We start from the raw sequence: 18,959 nt of genomic DNA, 5'->3' as shown, positions 1-18,959 counted from the left end.
TAGGTGGTGGGGAAAGGGTTCTTGAGTAGTTAGGGGTAGACATTGGTATTCTCTGTTGTCAATTCACTGCATTTTTACCTCGTTAGGGTTCTTAATGTCCTAGATCATGGAAACTGCTGAAAATATTTAATCTCATGCATAATTCCTAATTTTAAGAGATATGGAAAGTCTTGAGGATCAGAGAAAAGGTCTAGTCCACCACCTTGGTGGTCATGTAGACTGGATGTCTTCACCAGTTCTTTAAAGAGGTGATTAGACTTTCCTTGGCCTTGTGTCATGAATGCAAAAAATCTTTACTAACAATATAATAAGTTGCTGTAGCACCTTTGTCAAAAAAAATATGATAGTACCTATAAGGAAACTAAAGCTCTAAAATTTGACTTATTCCAGATCACTCAGTCACTGGCAGGATAAAAAACAGAACCAAAATCTTATTTTTGCCTAATCTACTGTTTAATGTGCACTGGAGACTTTCAACATCATGCTTATATGAGGTTGCCTGAATCTTTGGAGTCCTGCTCCCTGTTACTGATGCCTTAATCTACCACCAGACAGATACCACATCCCTTTCCTCTTGTCAACCTTTAAAAATGCCTCTCTAGGGCACAGTGGATAAAGCACTGGCCCTGGATTCAGGAGGACCTGAGTTCAAATCTGGCCTCAGACACTTGACACTAGCTGTGTGACCCTGGTCAAGTCACTGAACCTTCATTGCCCCACCAAAAAAAAAATGCCTCTCTGTTTTCTGGGTCATAGAATCCATGGCATTACTCTGATTGAAGAGTATGGTAACTATTATGTGAATCGTATCTTCTTGGAAGTAGAACTTGGATGGGGGAGAGAATATAAATCACTCTGTCTCTCACCTCCCAACTTTATGCTTTTGGAGTACAAAAAGTTAGATTTAAGTGAACATCAGAGGCATCCTTAAGGGGCAAAAGAAGTTCAAAAAGGCAACACCCTGGGGAGAAAGATGGAAAGAGGAGGGCAACAGCCCTAATCTGACTTGCCCTGTGGATCAAAGGGGCTAGAAAAGCAGAAAGGGGTTAAGGAATGACTAGAGGTATGCATAAGCCTCAAGCATGCCTGGCTATGTCTGTTTCTCTCTGTCTCTGTCTTTGTTTCTCCTTATCTTTTTTTCTCTTTCTCTTTCTCTGTCCCTCTGTGTCTCTGTCTCCCTCTGTCTCTCTCTTGGTCTCTCTCTCCCTCTCTCTTGGGCTCTCTCTCCCTCTCTCTCTCTCTCTCTCTCTCTCTCTCTCTCTCTCTCTCTCTCTCTCTCTCTCACACACACACACACACACACACACACACACACACACACACACACACACACACTTGAAGTTCCACTTTTTCCTGTCCATTAGCCACTTCCCTAAGGCCTCTTCCCTATTGCCAACAGCAAAACCTCAGGATCTAAGGCACCTGCTTTGTGGGACTCATTATGCCTTTGGGACGGCTCTGCTTGATTTTACAGTCAGGAATTGTAATGTTTTTCTCTCTCTTCTAGAAAGAGAAACTGCTTACCATTGGGTCTCCAAGATATTGAAAGTGATTCCAATTTGAAACCTGGAGTGTAGAGCTGATGCAGAAGAGAGATGTCATTTTGTTCACTTCCCTTTGGCATCAAATCAATTCAGGGTTCATCAGACATGCCCAATGTTTTGAGCCCTGTGCTAAAAATGAATTAAAATTCAAAGCCCTGGTTCTAGAGGAGTTTCCAGCAAAGTAGGCAAAGAAAGCATATAGACAAATGGCAGTGATACAAATTGTAACATCTAAAGGCAAAGGAAAGATCCAAACAAATATCTCTCAGAGATAGGAAAGGAGAAAGACCGTATCCAATTGGGGTGCCAAAAGGATGGTAAGAGGGAGAGGTAATACACAGCAGAAGCTCCTTTAATGAGGAAGTGGGACCTTAGCTAGACCCTGTGAAGGGATGGTTTCTCACAGTAAAAGTTTGTTTGGTCTGAACAACCACCTTCCTGTGACTGATAATATCTTGTGAAATAGCTCTAAGCCCTTAGTTCCTATTTTTACCACTGAATTTGCCTGCGGTCACCTATTTGTACTACTTCCATCTTCTCCTTGCTTTAGCAAATCCCCTAAGCTTGAAAAAGAGATAAGATGTAGGTGAAAGGAGAGAGAAGTGTTTGAGGTTTCTTAAGAACTCCCAAAAAAAAAAAAAAAAAAGAACTCCCAAGAATTAAGATGGAACCAAGTGAATTCTTAGAACTCCAGAACCTTGAACCAAGAAATTAAGGTCTTCCTTTCCATTCTTTTCTGCCTTCTACCCCCCAACAACCCTTTCTTATATCCATATTTTTCACTTAAAAGGTAAATCAGTGAAATTCTTCTTTAAAATAATAATTTTCAGAGTTATGCTATGTGATGCTTGTCAGCTATTACTTCCATAAGTACTTGCAAACTTTAGGGGTTAAGAAGGTTTCCCAAAAATCATTTTTATTCTAAAGTCTAAGGTTTTTATTTGAGACCGGGGAAATATATGAAACCTCATTTTATACACTTACAATAACTATGTGCTCTTGCTACTGAACAATAATCCACCTGAGTATAATCAAAGGCCAAGTTACAGCACTATGGTACTGACATTGAGAAGACAGATATGTCAGGAGACAATTTCACTGGGAAAGAAACGAATAGTTCTAGGCTTTACAAATTCAATTGCTCTCATGATGAGCGAAGTGTTGAGGCAAAAACTCATTTTCTTTCTTTTTTATTGTGAACTTAATCATCAATAAACATGAACATTACAATATACTAGCAAAAAAATATTGCAGATGAAACTATCAGGTTCTGTTATGTACAATATTAAGTTTAACAAGATAATTACAAAATTGTCCTGTTTACATGTGCCCCATTCTGACTTCTTTCTGTATAAAAAAGTGATTAATTTTAACTTCAGGGAAGAGATATAGAAACACACCAAAACCACCACCACCACCCCACCATTGTCAGTCAAAAGTTTATTTTCCTCAATTTTGTCCTCTCATGCTCTTCACATCAGTTCATAGGACACAAGAATATACATCATAACTTGTGTAGGAGTTAGACTAGGTCATGGTGCTTTCCAACTCCAGAACTGCTATGAGAAAGTACAAAGAGTTTGTGATCTGGAGTCAAAGCATGACTCTGCCATTTAACTGTGGGAACTTAGTCACATTATTTAACCTCTTTGTATCTTATTTTCCTCATCTGTGAAACAGGAACAATAGTACTACTTTCCTCATGTAACTGCTGTCAGATCCAAAAGAGAATGTATATAAAAAGCTTTATAAACTATAAAGTGTTATATTCATATAAGTCATACATACATACATGTAAAGATGCAGGGCCCTTGGAATCATGCTTGCCTTTTTATTTATAGGAATGCCTAGTTAAGAATGACCACATGGATCTAGCCCAAATAGATCATCATTTATAGCCAATCCAGATAGGTTAAAAGAGGACTTTTTAGTATGAGGAATACCAAATGAGCAATGTATTGAGCGAAGGAACAGAAATGAAAAATCAACCTCATGAAAACTTATTGTGAGCAAGTCAGGGGTTAAAAGTTTTACCTTGGTGACTTTGAAAGGTAGTGAGACTTAATCTTCACTTGTACAGAAGGTATTTTTTGTTTGTTTCCGTTCAGTTCAAATTAGAACTTAAAACCTAATGGGTAAAAAAAAATTTTTTTTAAGATAAAATAAAATAAAATAAAATTTTAAAACCATAATGGGTTTCAGTGACCCTAAATTATTTTTACAATTTGAACAAAAAGAGGGAATATGAAAATGAAAATGAGAACATATTAGATATGGCCCTAGAGGTGTAACTAAGAATATATTCAATTAGGGTAAAAATAATGGGGGAAGGAGAAAGAACAGACAATAATCCAACCATGGATAAAATTAGATTGAGAGAGGGGGTTATGCAACTCTTGTCTCTTGGCATTGAGAGGCAGGTAGGAAGCAGGTATGAAAAGGATTATGTGTTGAGAGGACCCAGGAGAGAGGAATGGCCTGGAAGGGACTCTTCTATATGTACTGACAGGAAAACAAGAAAGGACACCTAGTTGCTAATGGAATACTCTTCTGTTAAGATGTACACCACCTGTTCCCCAACCAAAATTTTAGTCTGATTTACCCCATAATAATTATAGGTCTCCTAGCAATGGACCGTTTATCTAAACACCAGTCTAACAAAATGTTAAAGACTCATCAACAAGTTGGCTGCAGAGCAATGCAAAAATGATAAAATTTGATTTTTAAAGATCTACTCAGATCAACTATATCAACTGATGCATATATATGTGTGATATATAATATAATATGTAATATATATCAAATGGTAATTTGGAATTTTTCCTTTTTCAACCTATAGATCTGTCAAGATTTAATCAACTTATAGTTTCTATTTACTAGAAAAGTCTTAAATGGTTTCTCCAAATTCATTTTGTGAATAGGAAGTTCAGTCAAAATTCCATTAGCGTTAGTTCCAAATCCATGCTTTAACCATTCTACTACACTCTCTAAAATGCATGTACATATACAAACACACACATAGTATTATAACTAAGGCTGGCCATTTTATATATATATATATATATATATATTTGGTGGGGCAATGAGGGTTAAGTGACTTGCCCAGGGTCACACACCTAGTGTCACGTGTTTGAGGCCAGATTTTAATTCAGGTCCTCCTGAATCCAGGGTTGGTGATTTATCCACTGTGCCACCTACCTGCCCCAAGGAGAAAATAATTTGAAAATAATGGAAGAACATATAATTTGTTAGATGAAAAAAGAAAGGAAAAGGTAAGATATGTTTTTTTTATTAAGAGTAGTAGAAGACTTGAAGAAGTGTGAAGGTGACTCACAAACCAGTAAACAGCTTTTATGGTGTCAGCCTCAAAGCTGATGATTTAAGTGATACCTAGTGGGATACATTTAGTGAACAAGTTGTAGGAAATACTGTATTTTTTGCATTCAATTAATTATACTTCAATCTTTGACCTATTTTTAACAGCAACCACAGCTGCTTCTGCTCATAATAAATCTAGAAATAAACCTGGTGCTGTGTCTGCTTTTTTGAGTTACAAACTTGGATTCTGCTATCTATAAAGAGGAAGAAAAAACATTGTATTACATCACTGGTGCTAAAGAAGACAAGGTTTAAGCCACAAATATTGCTCTTTTTGTATATTCCAAGAACATATTTTAATCCTTAACTAGGGATACACTAATGATTCAAAGATAGCAAAAAAATGTTTAAAAGAAATCTAAAGCCTCCCCCCAGGATTTTCCCAGATTGAAAAGGATTGGAAAAAAAGAAGTAAACTATTGCTGAAGGAATCTTAATTTCTCAAAGGTTGAGAAGATGCATTTTACTAGTCATTGCATGTGAAGGTATACATAGAAAGTATATATAATCTGATGAAGGTTCACATAGATATATGAAAAGATAAACAATCTGAAGCAGTAAATTCAGGACACAGACAGTAAGTACTATAGTAGTAAATAGGAAAGAAAGAATACTTTGGTCCAGGCTGGTCAGGGAAGCTTCATGGAAGAGGTGAAAGATCTGAGATAGGTCTTGAAGAATTGGTAGGATTTTTTGTCTTTGTTTTAATTGTATAGTTATATTGTGAACTTAACTAATGCCCACCCCCAAAAAATTTCCACATAAAAAGTTGACCATAAAAATAGAATTATATATGTATCTTAGTCTCTATTACATACAATTTGTTTTTCCTTGAATATTTAATAAATTCAACATGTAACTTTCTTTCTTTGGGTGGGGGGGGTGGCAATGAGGGTTAAATGACTTGCCCAGATCACACAGCTAGTAAGTGTCAAGTGTCTGAATCCAGATTTGAACTCAGGTCCTCCTGAATCCAAGGCTGGTGTTTTATCTACTACACCACCAACATGTAACTTTCAAAGCTCTCTTGCTTTTTGTGTTCCCTTTTGACCTTCCTTCTATTTTCTTCCATTCATTTGTAAAAAGATGTTTCAATTACCCTTTTTTTCTTGTTTATAGCCCTATTTCTTGCCCTCTTCTTCCTCATACCTTCTTCCTATATACTGCAAAATTAGAAAAAGAGACAAAAAGACATAGACAGAGAGGGACACAGAGAGAGAAATGGGAACTGAGTGACAGACAGATCAAGAGGGAAATTAAAAGAATCCACTAATCACCTCCAGAAAGAGATTCCAAAATGAAAACTCCCAGGAATATTATATCCAGATTCTAGAGCTCCCAGATCAAGGAGAAAATATTGCAAGCAGACAAAAAGAACCAATTCAAATATTGTGGAGCCACAGTCAGGATCACACAAGATTTAGCAACTTCCATGTTAAAGAAGCAGAGGGCTTTGGGAATGATATTCCAAAAGGCAGAGGAGCTAGGACTGAAACCAAGAATAGCCTACCAAGCAAAACTGAGTATAATCTTTCAGAGGGAAAATGGATATTTAATGAAATAGAGGACTTCCAAGCTTTTGATGAAAAGACCAGAGGTGAATATAAAATATGACATTCACACAGAAAACTCAAGAGAAGCATAAAAAGGTAAACCTGAAAGAGTAATTATAAGAGACCTCATGGAATGAAACTATTACGTTCTTATATGGGAAGATGACACATATAACTCTTAAGAACTTTATCATTATTAAAGAGGAAGGAGTCTGTATAGATAGAGGCCATGGGTGAGAGTCAATTATTTTGGGATGTTTTTTTTAAAGGCAGGGAATGGGAAAGAGGAATGCACTGGGAGAAGGAGAAAGGGAAAGGTTAAATTGGGCAAGTTTTATCAAATAAAAAAGGAGTGCAAGGAAAAAATGTTATAGCAAAGGGGAATATGCAGGGGGAGTTGGTGGATAATGACTGAACTTTACTCTCAACGGAATTGGCTCAAAAAGGGGGGAAACACACACACTCAATTGGGTATAGAAATCTATCTTACCCAATAGAAAGATAGAAGAAAGGGATAAGAGATATGAGGGAGGAATAATAAGGGACAAGATTGGGTGAGGCAGTGTTCAGAAACAATACAGACTTCTGAGGAGGGACAGGATAAAAAGAAAGGGAGAAGGATAAATAGAGGAAAATGGGATGGTGTGAAATGCATTGTTTGTGATCATAACTGTGACTGGAAATGTAATGAACTGACCCATAGAATGGAAGTGGATAGCAGAATGGATTAGAATCCAGAATCCAACAATATATTGTGTACAATAGACACACTTGGGACAAAAAGACACACAGAGTTGAAATGAAGGGCTGGAACAGAGTCTGTTATGCTTCAGCTGAAGTTAAGAGGTTATGGGTAGCAATCATGATCTCAGACAAACGAAAAGCAAAAGTAGACAATTGAAAGAAATAATCAGGAAAACTACATTTTGCCAAAAGGTACCAGACAAGTAATATTGTTAAAATATAGCAAGTTCCTCTCATAAATACCTCATTTCTTAAATATATAGGGAACTGAGTCGAATGTATAAAAATAAGAGAAATTCCCAATTAATGAATGGTCTGAGGATATGAACAGGCAGTTTTCAGAAGAGGAAATCAAAGTTATCTATAATCATGTGAAAAAATATTCTAAATAACTATTGATTAGAGAAAGGAAATTGAAATAACTCTGAGGTATCACCTAACACCTATGAAAAATTACAAATGATAGAGAGGATGAGGAAAAATGGGCACATTAATGATTTGTTGGTGGAGCAGTGAACTGGTCCAACCATTCTACAGAGCAATCTGGAACTATGCCCAAAGGGCTATAAAATTGTGTATCTATTTGACCCAGCAATGCCACAACTATGTCTGTATCCCAAAGAGATCAAAGAAAAATGAAAAGGACCTATATGTTGTGGAAATATTTTTGATGGGCTAATTTGGGAGCTAATGTGACTGGAGGACTAATCTGGGGACTTTTGACTAACTGGCTATCTGACTGCTTCTAACTTAATTTGGGCCATTTAAAAAGTTGCACCACACTGCTCCACTCCAAAAATTGATAAGCTAAAGATTATAACGCCTCTTAACTAAATAATCAAAGCAGAGTTTATTTTTGAGATACAATTTAAACATAAAAATACAGGGAAATAAAATATACAATCTGACTGCATTCCTGCAGTCTCTTCCCACCTTTTACGACTGGAACTTTTTTAATACAATAAGGGCCGTAGCCACCTCTTGCCTTAGAATATGTCCCACTTTCACTACTCAGGTCCTTTATTCTAACTCCGAGCCCCTTTCACTTTGTCTATTCCCCTGCCTCTAACTTTCCTCTCCTTACTGTTCTCTTAATCTTTGCTTTCTCCAACCTGTACCCTGTGCTGACCGCTTCTATGCTCTCTGCTGCCTCCTGTTCTGTCTGTCTGTCTACTCCGTCAGTCTGCCCTCTGACACCTTTGCCACCCCTCTCCTCCATTCTTCTAATCTTGTCCGCCACCCCCCATCTTGTCCTTCGCCTCCTTTGCAGCCCCACTTAATCTTGTCTGCCGGCCCCCCCTGAGTCTAATTCCCAGGTCTATATATGTTTTCCTTTTCTTCACTCAAATCCCAGGGCTTTTTTTCACCCCCACAGACCCCAAGCTAATCCTCCAGCCAGGGCTGCAGCTGGGGCTGGGGGGACACTTGAGCATCACGTGCCTCGGCACAGGCTAGTGGCCCGACCTGGACAAGCCCAGGATCTCTGGGATAGCTCCGCTCAGGTCAGAGGGAGCTGGGGGCTTTTCTCCCCCAGCTGTCTGACCTGGCGTCTCATACAGCCCACAGGACTTTTTGGCTCAGCTGAAGCAGAGGGGGAGGGACACCAACATCTCCCACACAGAAGAGACCCTGAGGGCCTAAGGCTTTCTAATCTCAGCCCAAAGGTAGGATCCCCAAATCAAAATAAATTTCCACATTGTATAAAAATATTTATAGCAACTTTTTTGTGGTAGCAATGAATTGGAGATTGAAGGGATGCTCATCATTGGGGAAATGGCTGAATAAGTACTCCATTGATTGAGTACTACTGTACTATAAGAAATAATAAATTGTTTCAAAAAAACAAGGCAAGACCTAAATGGATGCAAAGTGAAATGAGAAGAACTAGGAGATCACTAGGCACAGCAAAAACAATGTTGTAATGATGACCAACTGTGAAAGATTTGGCTGCTCTTATCAATACAAGCATCCAAGACTATTCCAAAGGACTCATGATGGAAAAAGGCTATCCACCTCCAGAGAGAGAACTGACAAACTATGAGTTCAAGTTGAAGAATAATTTTTCACTTTCTTTATTTTTTCCCTTTCTTTGTGATATGGCTGATCAGATCTAGGTTGAGAATCAACTTTCTTGAGATGACTGAAATGCTGGGAATAGATTCTATTTCACCATATCATTTGACACCATGTTTCAAATTATCCTTCTAACCCAGATGGAGAGATCTGGGCTAGATGGTGTAAGACAGTTATATTTGTTTGAGCCTGGTTGACTGACCAGCTCCAAAGAGTGTTGAAGATTTCAACTTGAGGTGGAAGACTTTCCTGAGTTTCACCAGGGTTCTGTCCCCAGCCCTGGTTTGTCCAACTCTGCTTTATGTTGTGGGTGAAGGCACCAATGGCATGATTATCCAAATTGTGGATAAAATTAATACGCAGAAGATATATTCACACACACAGTAGACTATAAATTCTCTAGGGGGTAAGTGCTGTGGCTTATATCCTTTTTGTAGCCTCAACATCTGGCATGTTATCATGGTACCTTGCACTTCAATGGATATTTAATAAATGTTTGTTGAACACGATGAACTCTATTTTGGTAAGTTGGATCACTTTATTTTAAATTCAGTCTATACACTAGTAATCTAAAAAATTACTAATTCTGATTCTTTTGTAAAAAGCAAATTTCTTTTATGATGACCCTTTAAGGTCAAATAGATTTTCAAATAATATGCATACTTAAATGGAGACATACCTATAGTTTGGGCCATCATCCTGAAGTAATTTCCTCTTGCTGCAATATAACATCAGCCCTTCCTCTCTTGGTCTCAGTGAAAACAGAAAACAACTCTCCATTATAGCTAGTAGAGTAACTTGTCACGTTTCATTTTGTTTTATAAAACTCCCTTAGCTGCTTTAAAATCTAATAGGGCTCTTTAAACTTACAACTCTTTTTTGGCCCATGGATTCTAAGGAAAGAAAGATAGAAAATGATCCAAGGAATGGGTTTCCAGGAGAGAAAGGGAAGTATAAGAGATAAGAAGAGTAATCATTGGCATGGAAAAGAATATAGAACTCACAGAAAGGGGAGAGGAAGAAGAGAAACAAAAAGGCGAAAGAGGAAATAGCCTAACCCAAACACAAAAAGACAAGATAAAGAATAGGAGAGAGCTAACAAGAGCAGCAGAAGTGTGATGAAGTACCCTGATAGCCAAAGCAAATACATTACATCTAATATATAGGGCAAATATATCTGATATGTTGCAAGAGGATAATTTGAACAAAGGTGCAATGTCTTGAGTAAACTGAAGTTGAAGAAAAGGTAGCACAAAGGACAAAAGCAAGGGAAAACATTATAATAAAATGAAACTTTTTGAAGTTTACAAAGCCCTTTACATACATTTTCTCATTTTATCCCTGCCACCTATTCACACTGCTTCCACCTTCTTTTTGCTTAGCAGATCTCCTAAGCTTAAAAAATAGATAAGAGATAGGTGAAAAGAGTTTGAGGTTTCTTACAAACTCCTAAGAATTTAAAAAGAACCAAGTGAATTCTCAGAACCCCTAGTGAGATTGGGGCTATAAATATTATCTCCATTTTAGAGAATTCAGATTCATTTCATTGAGATTGCATGACTTCCCCACGGCCATACACAAAGATAATGTCAAAAGCAAAATTTTAACCCATTTTTTCCTAATTTCAAGATCAGCCTTCATTATACAAGGCCCAGTGTGTCTGGTTCCTTAGCTGAGTAATTCAATTACTACTGAAAAAATGATCCAGGAACACTTATTTGTTGAGTGTATCTTCATGCTATCATGTATCCCATCTAGGAAAATACAAGTTAAAAAGAATATGTGTGCATTCCAAATTTATTTGAGTTGGAACTTTTTGTTAATTACCCTGTGAATCTTTGGATTGAGGGTTGAAATCTCAGCAACCAGTAACTTCATTTGTAATTGCCCAGAGATTATAAAGCACTGAATTTAATAGACAATCCACAACCAGAACTTCACACAATTCTCCAGCTGTTCATTTTGTGCATAAACATTTAAATATATGTCAGACTTAATTCCATTAGTGTTTTACTAGTTTATGAGCATATGGCATATTCTGAAAGAGAAAGCATAGCATATTTGGCCTGAAAGGGACCTTAGAAAGCATATTTTTTTTTTGGTGAGGCAATTGGAGTTAATGACTTGCCCAGGGTAAGTGTCAAGTATCTGAGGCCAGATTTGAACTCAGGTCCTCCTGAATCCAGGGCCGGTGCTTTATCCACTGTGCCACCTAGCTGCCCCTAGAGAAAGCATATTCTTTTTGGTTTTTTGCAGGGCAGTGAGGGTTAAGTGACTTGCCCAGGGTCACACAGCTAGTGTCAAGTGTCTGAGGCTGGATTTGAACTCAGGTCCTCCTGAATCCAAGGCCAGTGTTTTATCCACTGCGCCACCTAGCTGCCCCCGAGAAAGCATATTCTTAAACCCTAATGAACTGGCCCCAACCTCATCTTTCAGGCATCACTCTCCTTCACACACCCAATAGTCCAGTCAAAGTAACCCTCCTTCTGTTCTTCACATATGACATTTCATTTCCCATTTCCATACATTTTTTCCTGACTCTTTCTTATATACAGGAAGTCACAAAAAGTGTGAATGATCTGCTTAAGGTCCCTCAATTGGTAGGTGATAAAACCAGGAATGGGACATGAACTTGGGTATCCTGTTTATTGCTGTGTCCAGTATTTATTTGACTATTCCCACACTTGTTGGAACCAATGTGAATGTGGCATCAATAAGAATCAAGCAAATATTACTGACGCTTGTGTTTTTATTATTGGCCTTTGGGGGAGATGATGAAAATGTTGAAAGAACACAAGATATATAAACAATCATTTGCAAATAAAATGGGACATCGCTAAAATATTTTAGCTATATGGGAAATAGGTCTATAATGGAACCCCTCAGATGTTGTTTAATTAGTGACGTAAAAATAAAATTCCCTCATAAAATATCTGTCACATATAAACAATCCGATGAGAGATTGCAAATAGTCCATCCTGACATAATGTAAGCTTTTTAAGGAGCTCTTTGAGGGATTGTTGCTGTTTTGTGCTTGTATCTCCAGAACATGGCACATAACCACATGAAGAGAAGCCACTTAATAAATTCTTCTTAGATTGACACACCATCTTATTTCATCTTAATATCCTCCACTCCAGAAAAAGACCCCCATTATGTTGCCATCTAAATGAAAACCATACCTTCCTGTACTAAAGGATTTTAACATTCTAGTCTGTGCCTGCTATACATACTGTACCAAAAAAGAGCAGGAAGCATTCATGCTTTGTTTAAAAATACCCAAGAAGGGCCTCTGGCTGCTGAGATCATTTGCATCTTTCCCCTGCTGCAAGAATTATGTGCACTGAGTTGGCACTTATCCAGAAGTAAACCATGATTAATTTAACTAAGCTTGGATCCTTAAATCATTAGCAGTCACACTTTTCCCTCCCCTAGCATCAGGGTATCATGTTGGAATTTAGTCAGTGGTATGTGCAGAATGCCTTGGGACTTCATAAAGAAAATTGTTTGATTCGTAGCATTTGGGTACAAAGAGTCCTTGTTGTTTGATGTGCACAGTATACAACTTCGTTACTCTGTGGAAGTGCCAGTGAGAAGTAATTAGGCTTTTGGTGCCCTCACTGACCAGATACACCTGAGAATCACTGTGACCATCACTGCCAATCAAACCAAAGAGGGAGGTATGTCCACATAGCTATGGGATTTAAGTGGCTTATATGGCCAAGTCTTCCCATCATGCTCTTGTATAGATGGATAGAATGAAAGGCAGCGTGGCATAATGGAAACATCATCTAACAGTCATGATACTTGGGTTCTAGTCCTGACTCTGACACTACCTGTGTAACCTTGGGAAAGTCATTTGAAGTCTGAATGCTGGGGTTCCATTTCATTTTTTTTTGCAGGGCAATGAGGGTTAAGTGACTTGCCCAGGGTCATACAGCTAGTAAGTATCAAGTGTCTGAGGCCAAATTTGAATTCAGGTCCTCCTCAATCCAGGGCTGGTGCTCTATCCACTGTGCCACCTAGCTGCCCCTGGGGTTCCATTTCTTTATCCTCATGTTGTACCACATGATAGTCATGAGTCCCCAGGAAGCTACCATAGTTTGGGGGTACTTTGTGAATCAATATCTACTGCAAACCATGGCTCATGGTTCCTCTTTGAAATGTTTACTTTGAATAGGCCAAGTTGAGGACACATTAGGTCAAAGTAAAAGACTTTAGTTAAAGAGGTGAGCAAAGCAAGTGACAAGAAAGATTTTCCCCTTAAATACACTAGGATACCTTTCCCATAGGTGGTGTTACCATCACTGATTGGGGAGACACATATAAGAAGCATTTATGAGCAGGGAACTGTGCAATCCACTGAGGGGGCTTCACTTGAGACACACTACACTCATGGGCCACTTTTCGCTAACATCCTAATTAGAACCTTTGGGCAGATTTTATTTCTGAACTGCTTGCTTAGTTTGCATAATGAATAGATTGGGTCAGTGGCTCATGGTCACACAGTAAGGGAGCATCACAATTGGGATATGAATACAGGTATCCTGACTCCAACTCCAGTGCTCTTTCCACAATGGATAGCCATGAAATATTTTCAAGGTGGGAGTACCTTAATCAGTATTGCTCCTAAAGGAGATACATGTGCCAATGGTGGCTATGCAGGCTTTTGGAAAGGAGGGAATGAGTGATTAAAGAAGAAATCAGGGAGGCAGAATGGCATAGTGTTAGAAATATTGTCTCTGGAGCCAGAGGCCCAGTGTTCAAATTAGACTTCTTACACTTGCTACTGTGTCAGGATAATGGAATGTGATAGATGAGATTTAGCAGAAACTCAGGGGACCACATGGAGACTGGTTTAAACTGATTGAATTGGATAAGGTAACTAACTTCTGACTGGATTACTGGTTTACTAGATTGTAAGCCCATCTGGCTGGTACTTAAGGGTACTTAGGAAAGTAATTGTTCTCAGAAGCTAACAACTTTGAACTTTACACCAGTGAACCAATCAATTTCGATGACACTAGCCAATCAGCTTGAAGAACCTCCCATTTCTGGGAGGGGAACAGGAAGGAGGAAGCGGATACTGGCAGGAGAGGTCAGTCTCTTTGGCTTCGAGACATCAGCATGGTGGCAGAGAACTTCAGAAGTGGGAGATTAGGAAGGCTAGGATTGCCAGGTTATAGGAAATCTGTTCTCAATCTTTCTCTTTCTTTTACTATTTTTCAATAAACCCTTTAAAAATCTAAACTTGTTTATCAGTTATTTTAGTCAGTTTCCCAAAAAAAACTGGGGGTGCAGATTAGAATTTTAAATTACACACTACCTTGGGCTAGGCCACTTAACTTCCCTGGACTTCTACTTCGGTTTCTTCATCTTTAAAATGAGAGGTTTGACTAGACATCCTTGAAGTCCAATCCAATCCTAAATCTATGATCCTATGATCTCAAAAATAAAGTCAACATATACCTTAATGCTTACTAACTTTAATCAGAAATGTGTTTATAAGTGAGTATAGTGGGAAAATGTTGAAATATATGATTAAAGATTAATTGCAAGAAGTAAGAGGTCAGTGACTTACATACTATTCAGAAGCTTCATTTATGTGTGTGTGTGTGTGTGTGTGTGTGTGTGTGTGTGTGTAAATGAATATACACTATATATTGGATGAAAAGAGTTGGGAGATACTCGACATGATGAGTAGTAGCACAGCACATACATGCAACAGAAACTTTTGTCTATATCTTAATAGGAAATGACTAGTTACTGATGTAGAAATTATTTGCTAATAAGCATCTGTGAACAGTCATATAATTAAATTATTAGAGCAGAGGTTAAAAACAATACCAAAGTAGAAAAAAAAAGATAAAGATGAGAAAAATATATGGCATGCAATTACAACAGTTCCAATTTGACCTATGCAAAAAAAAAGCTATTAACATTGAAAATGGGAAATTGATAAAGAAAATGAAATCAACACACATTATTACTACCTTCTTCAATATTTTAATTGGTATAAAGCATCTGCCATGATAAAAAAAGGCAAAAGGAACTCATAAAATGCCTCATACATCAAATAGTTGATCTTATTGCCAATCAAAAGACAGAGCAATCAAGAGCAACATTGATTTGCAATGTTAACTCATTTTCAGGATCTTAAAGAAGAGGATTGTAGAAGATAATGAGGAGTTATACCTGATAAAACAGCATAAAAGAAGGAAAGAAGGAAAACTTGGCATGGGACCAGTAAACTCAGATCATCCCCAAAGCATTTAAAGATGAAACTGGAAGGAAAAAAATGAAAGATCAGATATATCTGTCAGCATTACTGTACCAAATGATTCCCATCTTCAATGACAGTGTAACCACCACATTTGGACCCTTAAGTCTCAATCTCCTAGGTGCTACGTGTGGAAGTAGAAGTAATACTAACAAAAATGATAAAAGTAAGAGCAATTGATCCAGACCAAGTTTAAATAGAAGAAATCTGTATAGGAGACAACAATGTTTTGAATATGTTGAGGAATTGATTCCAAGATAGCAAAGAGAGAATGATACTGAACAAATTCATTTAGATATATACATAGATATAGATATAGATTGTGTATCCATGTGCGCGCACGTGCATGCACACACACACACACACACACACACACGAGGCAAAATGGTATGGTGGATCAAGAGTTGGTCTGAGAGTCAGGAAAGTCCTGTGTTCAAGTCTTGTTTCTGATGATTAATGGCAATAATCCAAGGCAAGTCGCTTTCCCTCTCCGTGCTCTAAGACAGTAAGTTGTGTTGATGAAGATGCTGACCTTCGTTGGGAGAAGAAGTTTCCTCAACCAAGATTTTCCTATATCAGTGAAATCACAGACCCAGTAGCTATCTCTATATCTACCTCACTCTGGTACAAAATCCTCCTAAGAATTAACTATATTTATATAACAGATATTCATTATGATCATGATGAGGATGATGAGAATGAGAATGACATTAATAGCCAACACTTATATTGTGCCTTAAGGTTTGCAAAGCAAACTTTACAAACTTCTAATTTTATCCTTACAAGCAATGTGGGAGGTAGATGTTATTATTATCTCCATTTTATAACTGATAAAACTGAAGCAGATAGAGCAAGTGATTTGCCCAGGTTCACACAGCCAGTAAATGTCTAAGGCAGGATTTTAATTCAAGTCTTTCCAACTCCGGGTACAGCACTAAATCCACTGTGCCACCTAACTGCCATGATGAAAGAGGAATAGGAAAATTCCTGCAAATTAGTTTCTACATTAGGTTACAGTTTCATGATGAAATATTTGAGGGAAAAGTGCAATAAATACAAGATCCCACTGTATTTATAGTTTGCTGACTGCAAGAAAGTATTTGGTTCAGTAGAACAAAAATTCAGCCTTAAAGATAACTCTTCCAACAATTTCTCCCCATGCTCATATTAAGATATGCTGGTGGATGAAATAACAGAGATAACTGTTCAATAATTTTCTGATTTTCAATGTTAAATAAGTTATACACATGAGGCATATGCTCTTCAAAGGTTTTTGCCACTGATATGGATGATGACTCTTGCAGAGGACAAATGACAGAGGTATTCCCAATAAATGGGATCTCTATTACCAATAAATAAGACCTCCAGATGCCCCTGTTTATCAGTGATTGCTGATTTCAGTCAAGCACCAGAACACTATAGAGCCTCCTAAAAGAGATCCAGGGTCACGCAAAAGACTTTTCTTAAAAATTCACACAGAAAAAATTCAGTAGGTAAAGAAGGCCTATTTTCTCAGCTATGAGATGCAGTTTGATGAACAGTTCAATGAGTCAGTCAATTAGTAAGTCACTTAGAATATGTATCTTACACAGACAAAGGAAATAGACACTGAGCTGGCCTCAGAATTAAAATGAGAATGAAATGGGATATGGAAATTTTTACTTTTTCAATGATCACAAAATGTTCCTGGAAACAAAAATCCTTTTTTTTTTCTTTAACACCAATCTTTTCCCAGTGTTACTGGGAAATGGATATAATAAGTAGAAATAGAATAATTTTCAAAGAAGTACTCCCCTTCCTTCCTCAATGAGTTCAGTGCCTGGATCATCATCTTTCCTCCCCAATATCCGACCTCATACTCGATGACTTCAACATGCATCTTGACATTTTCTCAAATACCAAAAACTCCCAATTCCTCAACTTGTTCATTGTCTAGAATTAATCCTATTCTTTGACCCAATTTCAGCCACCCACAAAGATGGTCTTACCCTTCATCCACAAATGTACCACTTCTATGTTCATGAGCTCTGAAATTCCCTTGCCTGATCACAATGTGTTGTCATTCCACCTTTCTTTCTGCCTTATAAAACCAAACCCACTTCGTTGTCACGTAGCGACCTTCAATCCCTCAACCCTCAGTTCTCTCCCAGGCCATCACTATTCCACTACCTACACTCTCCTCCTTTCTCCACCTTTACCTCTTGGTGAATCAGTTCATCTCTACACTAAGATGTACTTCTCTTGAGTCCCTGTCTATTATATTGCTGACTTTGCCCTGCCAAGCTTCAGCCTTATAGCAATCCCATCATCTAGTGTCTTCCCTCCTATGCAAGTGGAGGAATAAAGATAGAGAAAATCATGAAACTGTACACTTGGTCCACTACAAATTTCTGGTACATAACCTCATCTGGGCTCTCACTGTAACAAGACAATTCTTTTGTACCTCCCTAATTAATTCACTATCTTACTCCCTACAGCAGCTTTTCCAAATATTTTCATATTTTCTCAAACTTTTCATAGTTTTCCATATTCTCACCCCCTCAGCTAAAAAAAAAAAACCTTATTGTGTACTTTTTTTTTTTTTTAGTGAGGCAATTGGGGTTAAGTGACTTGCCCAGGGTCACAAAGCTAGTAAGTGTTAAGTGTCTGAGGCTGAATTTGAACTCAGGTACTCCTGAATCCAGGGCTGGTGCTCTATCCACTTTGCCACCTAGCTGCCCCCTATTGTGTACTTTACTGAAAAAATTTAGGTCATTCACTGAGGACTCCATCTCCCTTCCTCTTCATTTCAAATCACACAGATGACACAAAGAAATGATGCTTCTCCTTGCCAAAACTTACTCCTCTACATGAATGTAATCCCATTCTATCCTGTCTTCTCCAAGAGATTGCTCCTCTATCATTCCTATGCTTTCACTTATCTTCAACCTCTCCCTGTCTCTTAGCTGTTTCTCTGCTACTTTGATACTCTCTCATCTCTAGGACATTACTTTTTAGGATGTTACTTTCTCCTACTTGTCCTGCTACCCTCCTAATCACCCCTAAGTCTCATTTGCTGGGTCTTTATCCGGATCGTACTTTCCAACTGTGGATATCCCACAGGGCTCTGTACTGGACCCTTTTCTCTTTTCCACTTGGTGATCTCATTAGTTTTTATGGATCTAATTATCATCTGTATGGTGACTTTTTCAAATCTGTTTCTCCAGCCTTATCCTCTCTCCTGACCTCTAGTCTTATATTTCCAACTGCCTATTAGATATCTTAAATTGAATGCCCTATGGACCTCTTAAACTCAATATGTCTAAAACTGAGGGGCAGCTAGGTGGCACAGTGGATAAAGCACCAGCCCTGGAGTCAGGAGTACCTGAGTTCAAATCCGGCCTCAGA

The sequence above is a fragment of the Dromiciops gliroides genome, chromosome 1 (assembly GCF_019393635.1).
Source record: "Dromiciops gliroides isolate mDroGli1 chromosome 1, mDroGli1.pri, whole genome shotgun sequence".
NCBI classification, from domain to species: Eukaryota; Metazoa; Chordata; class Mammalia; order Microbiotheria; family Microbiotheriidae; genus Dromiciops; species Dromiciops gliroides.
This window is presented reverse-complemented; position numbering follows the sequence as displayed.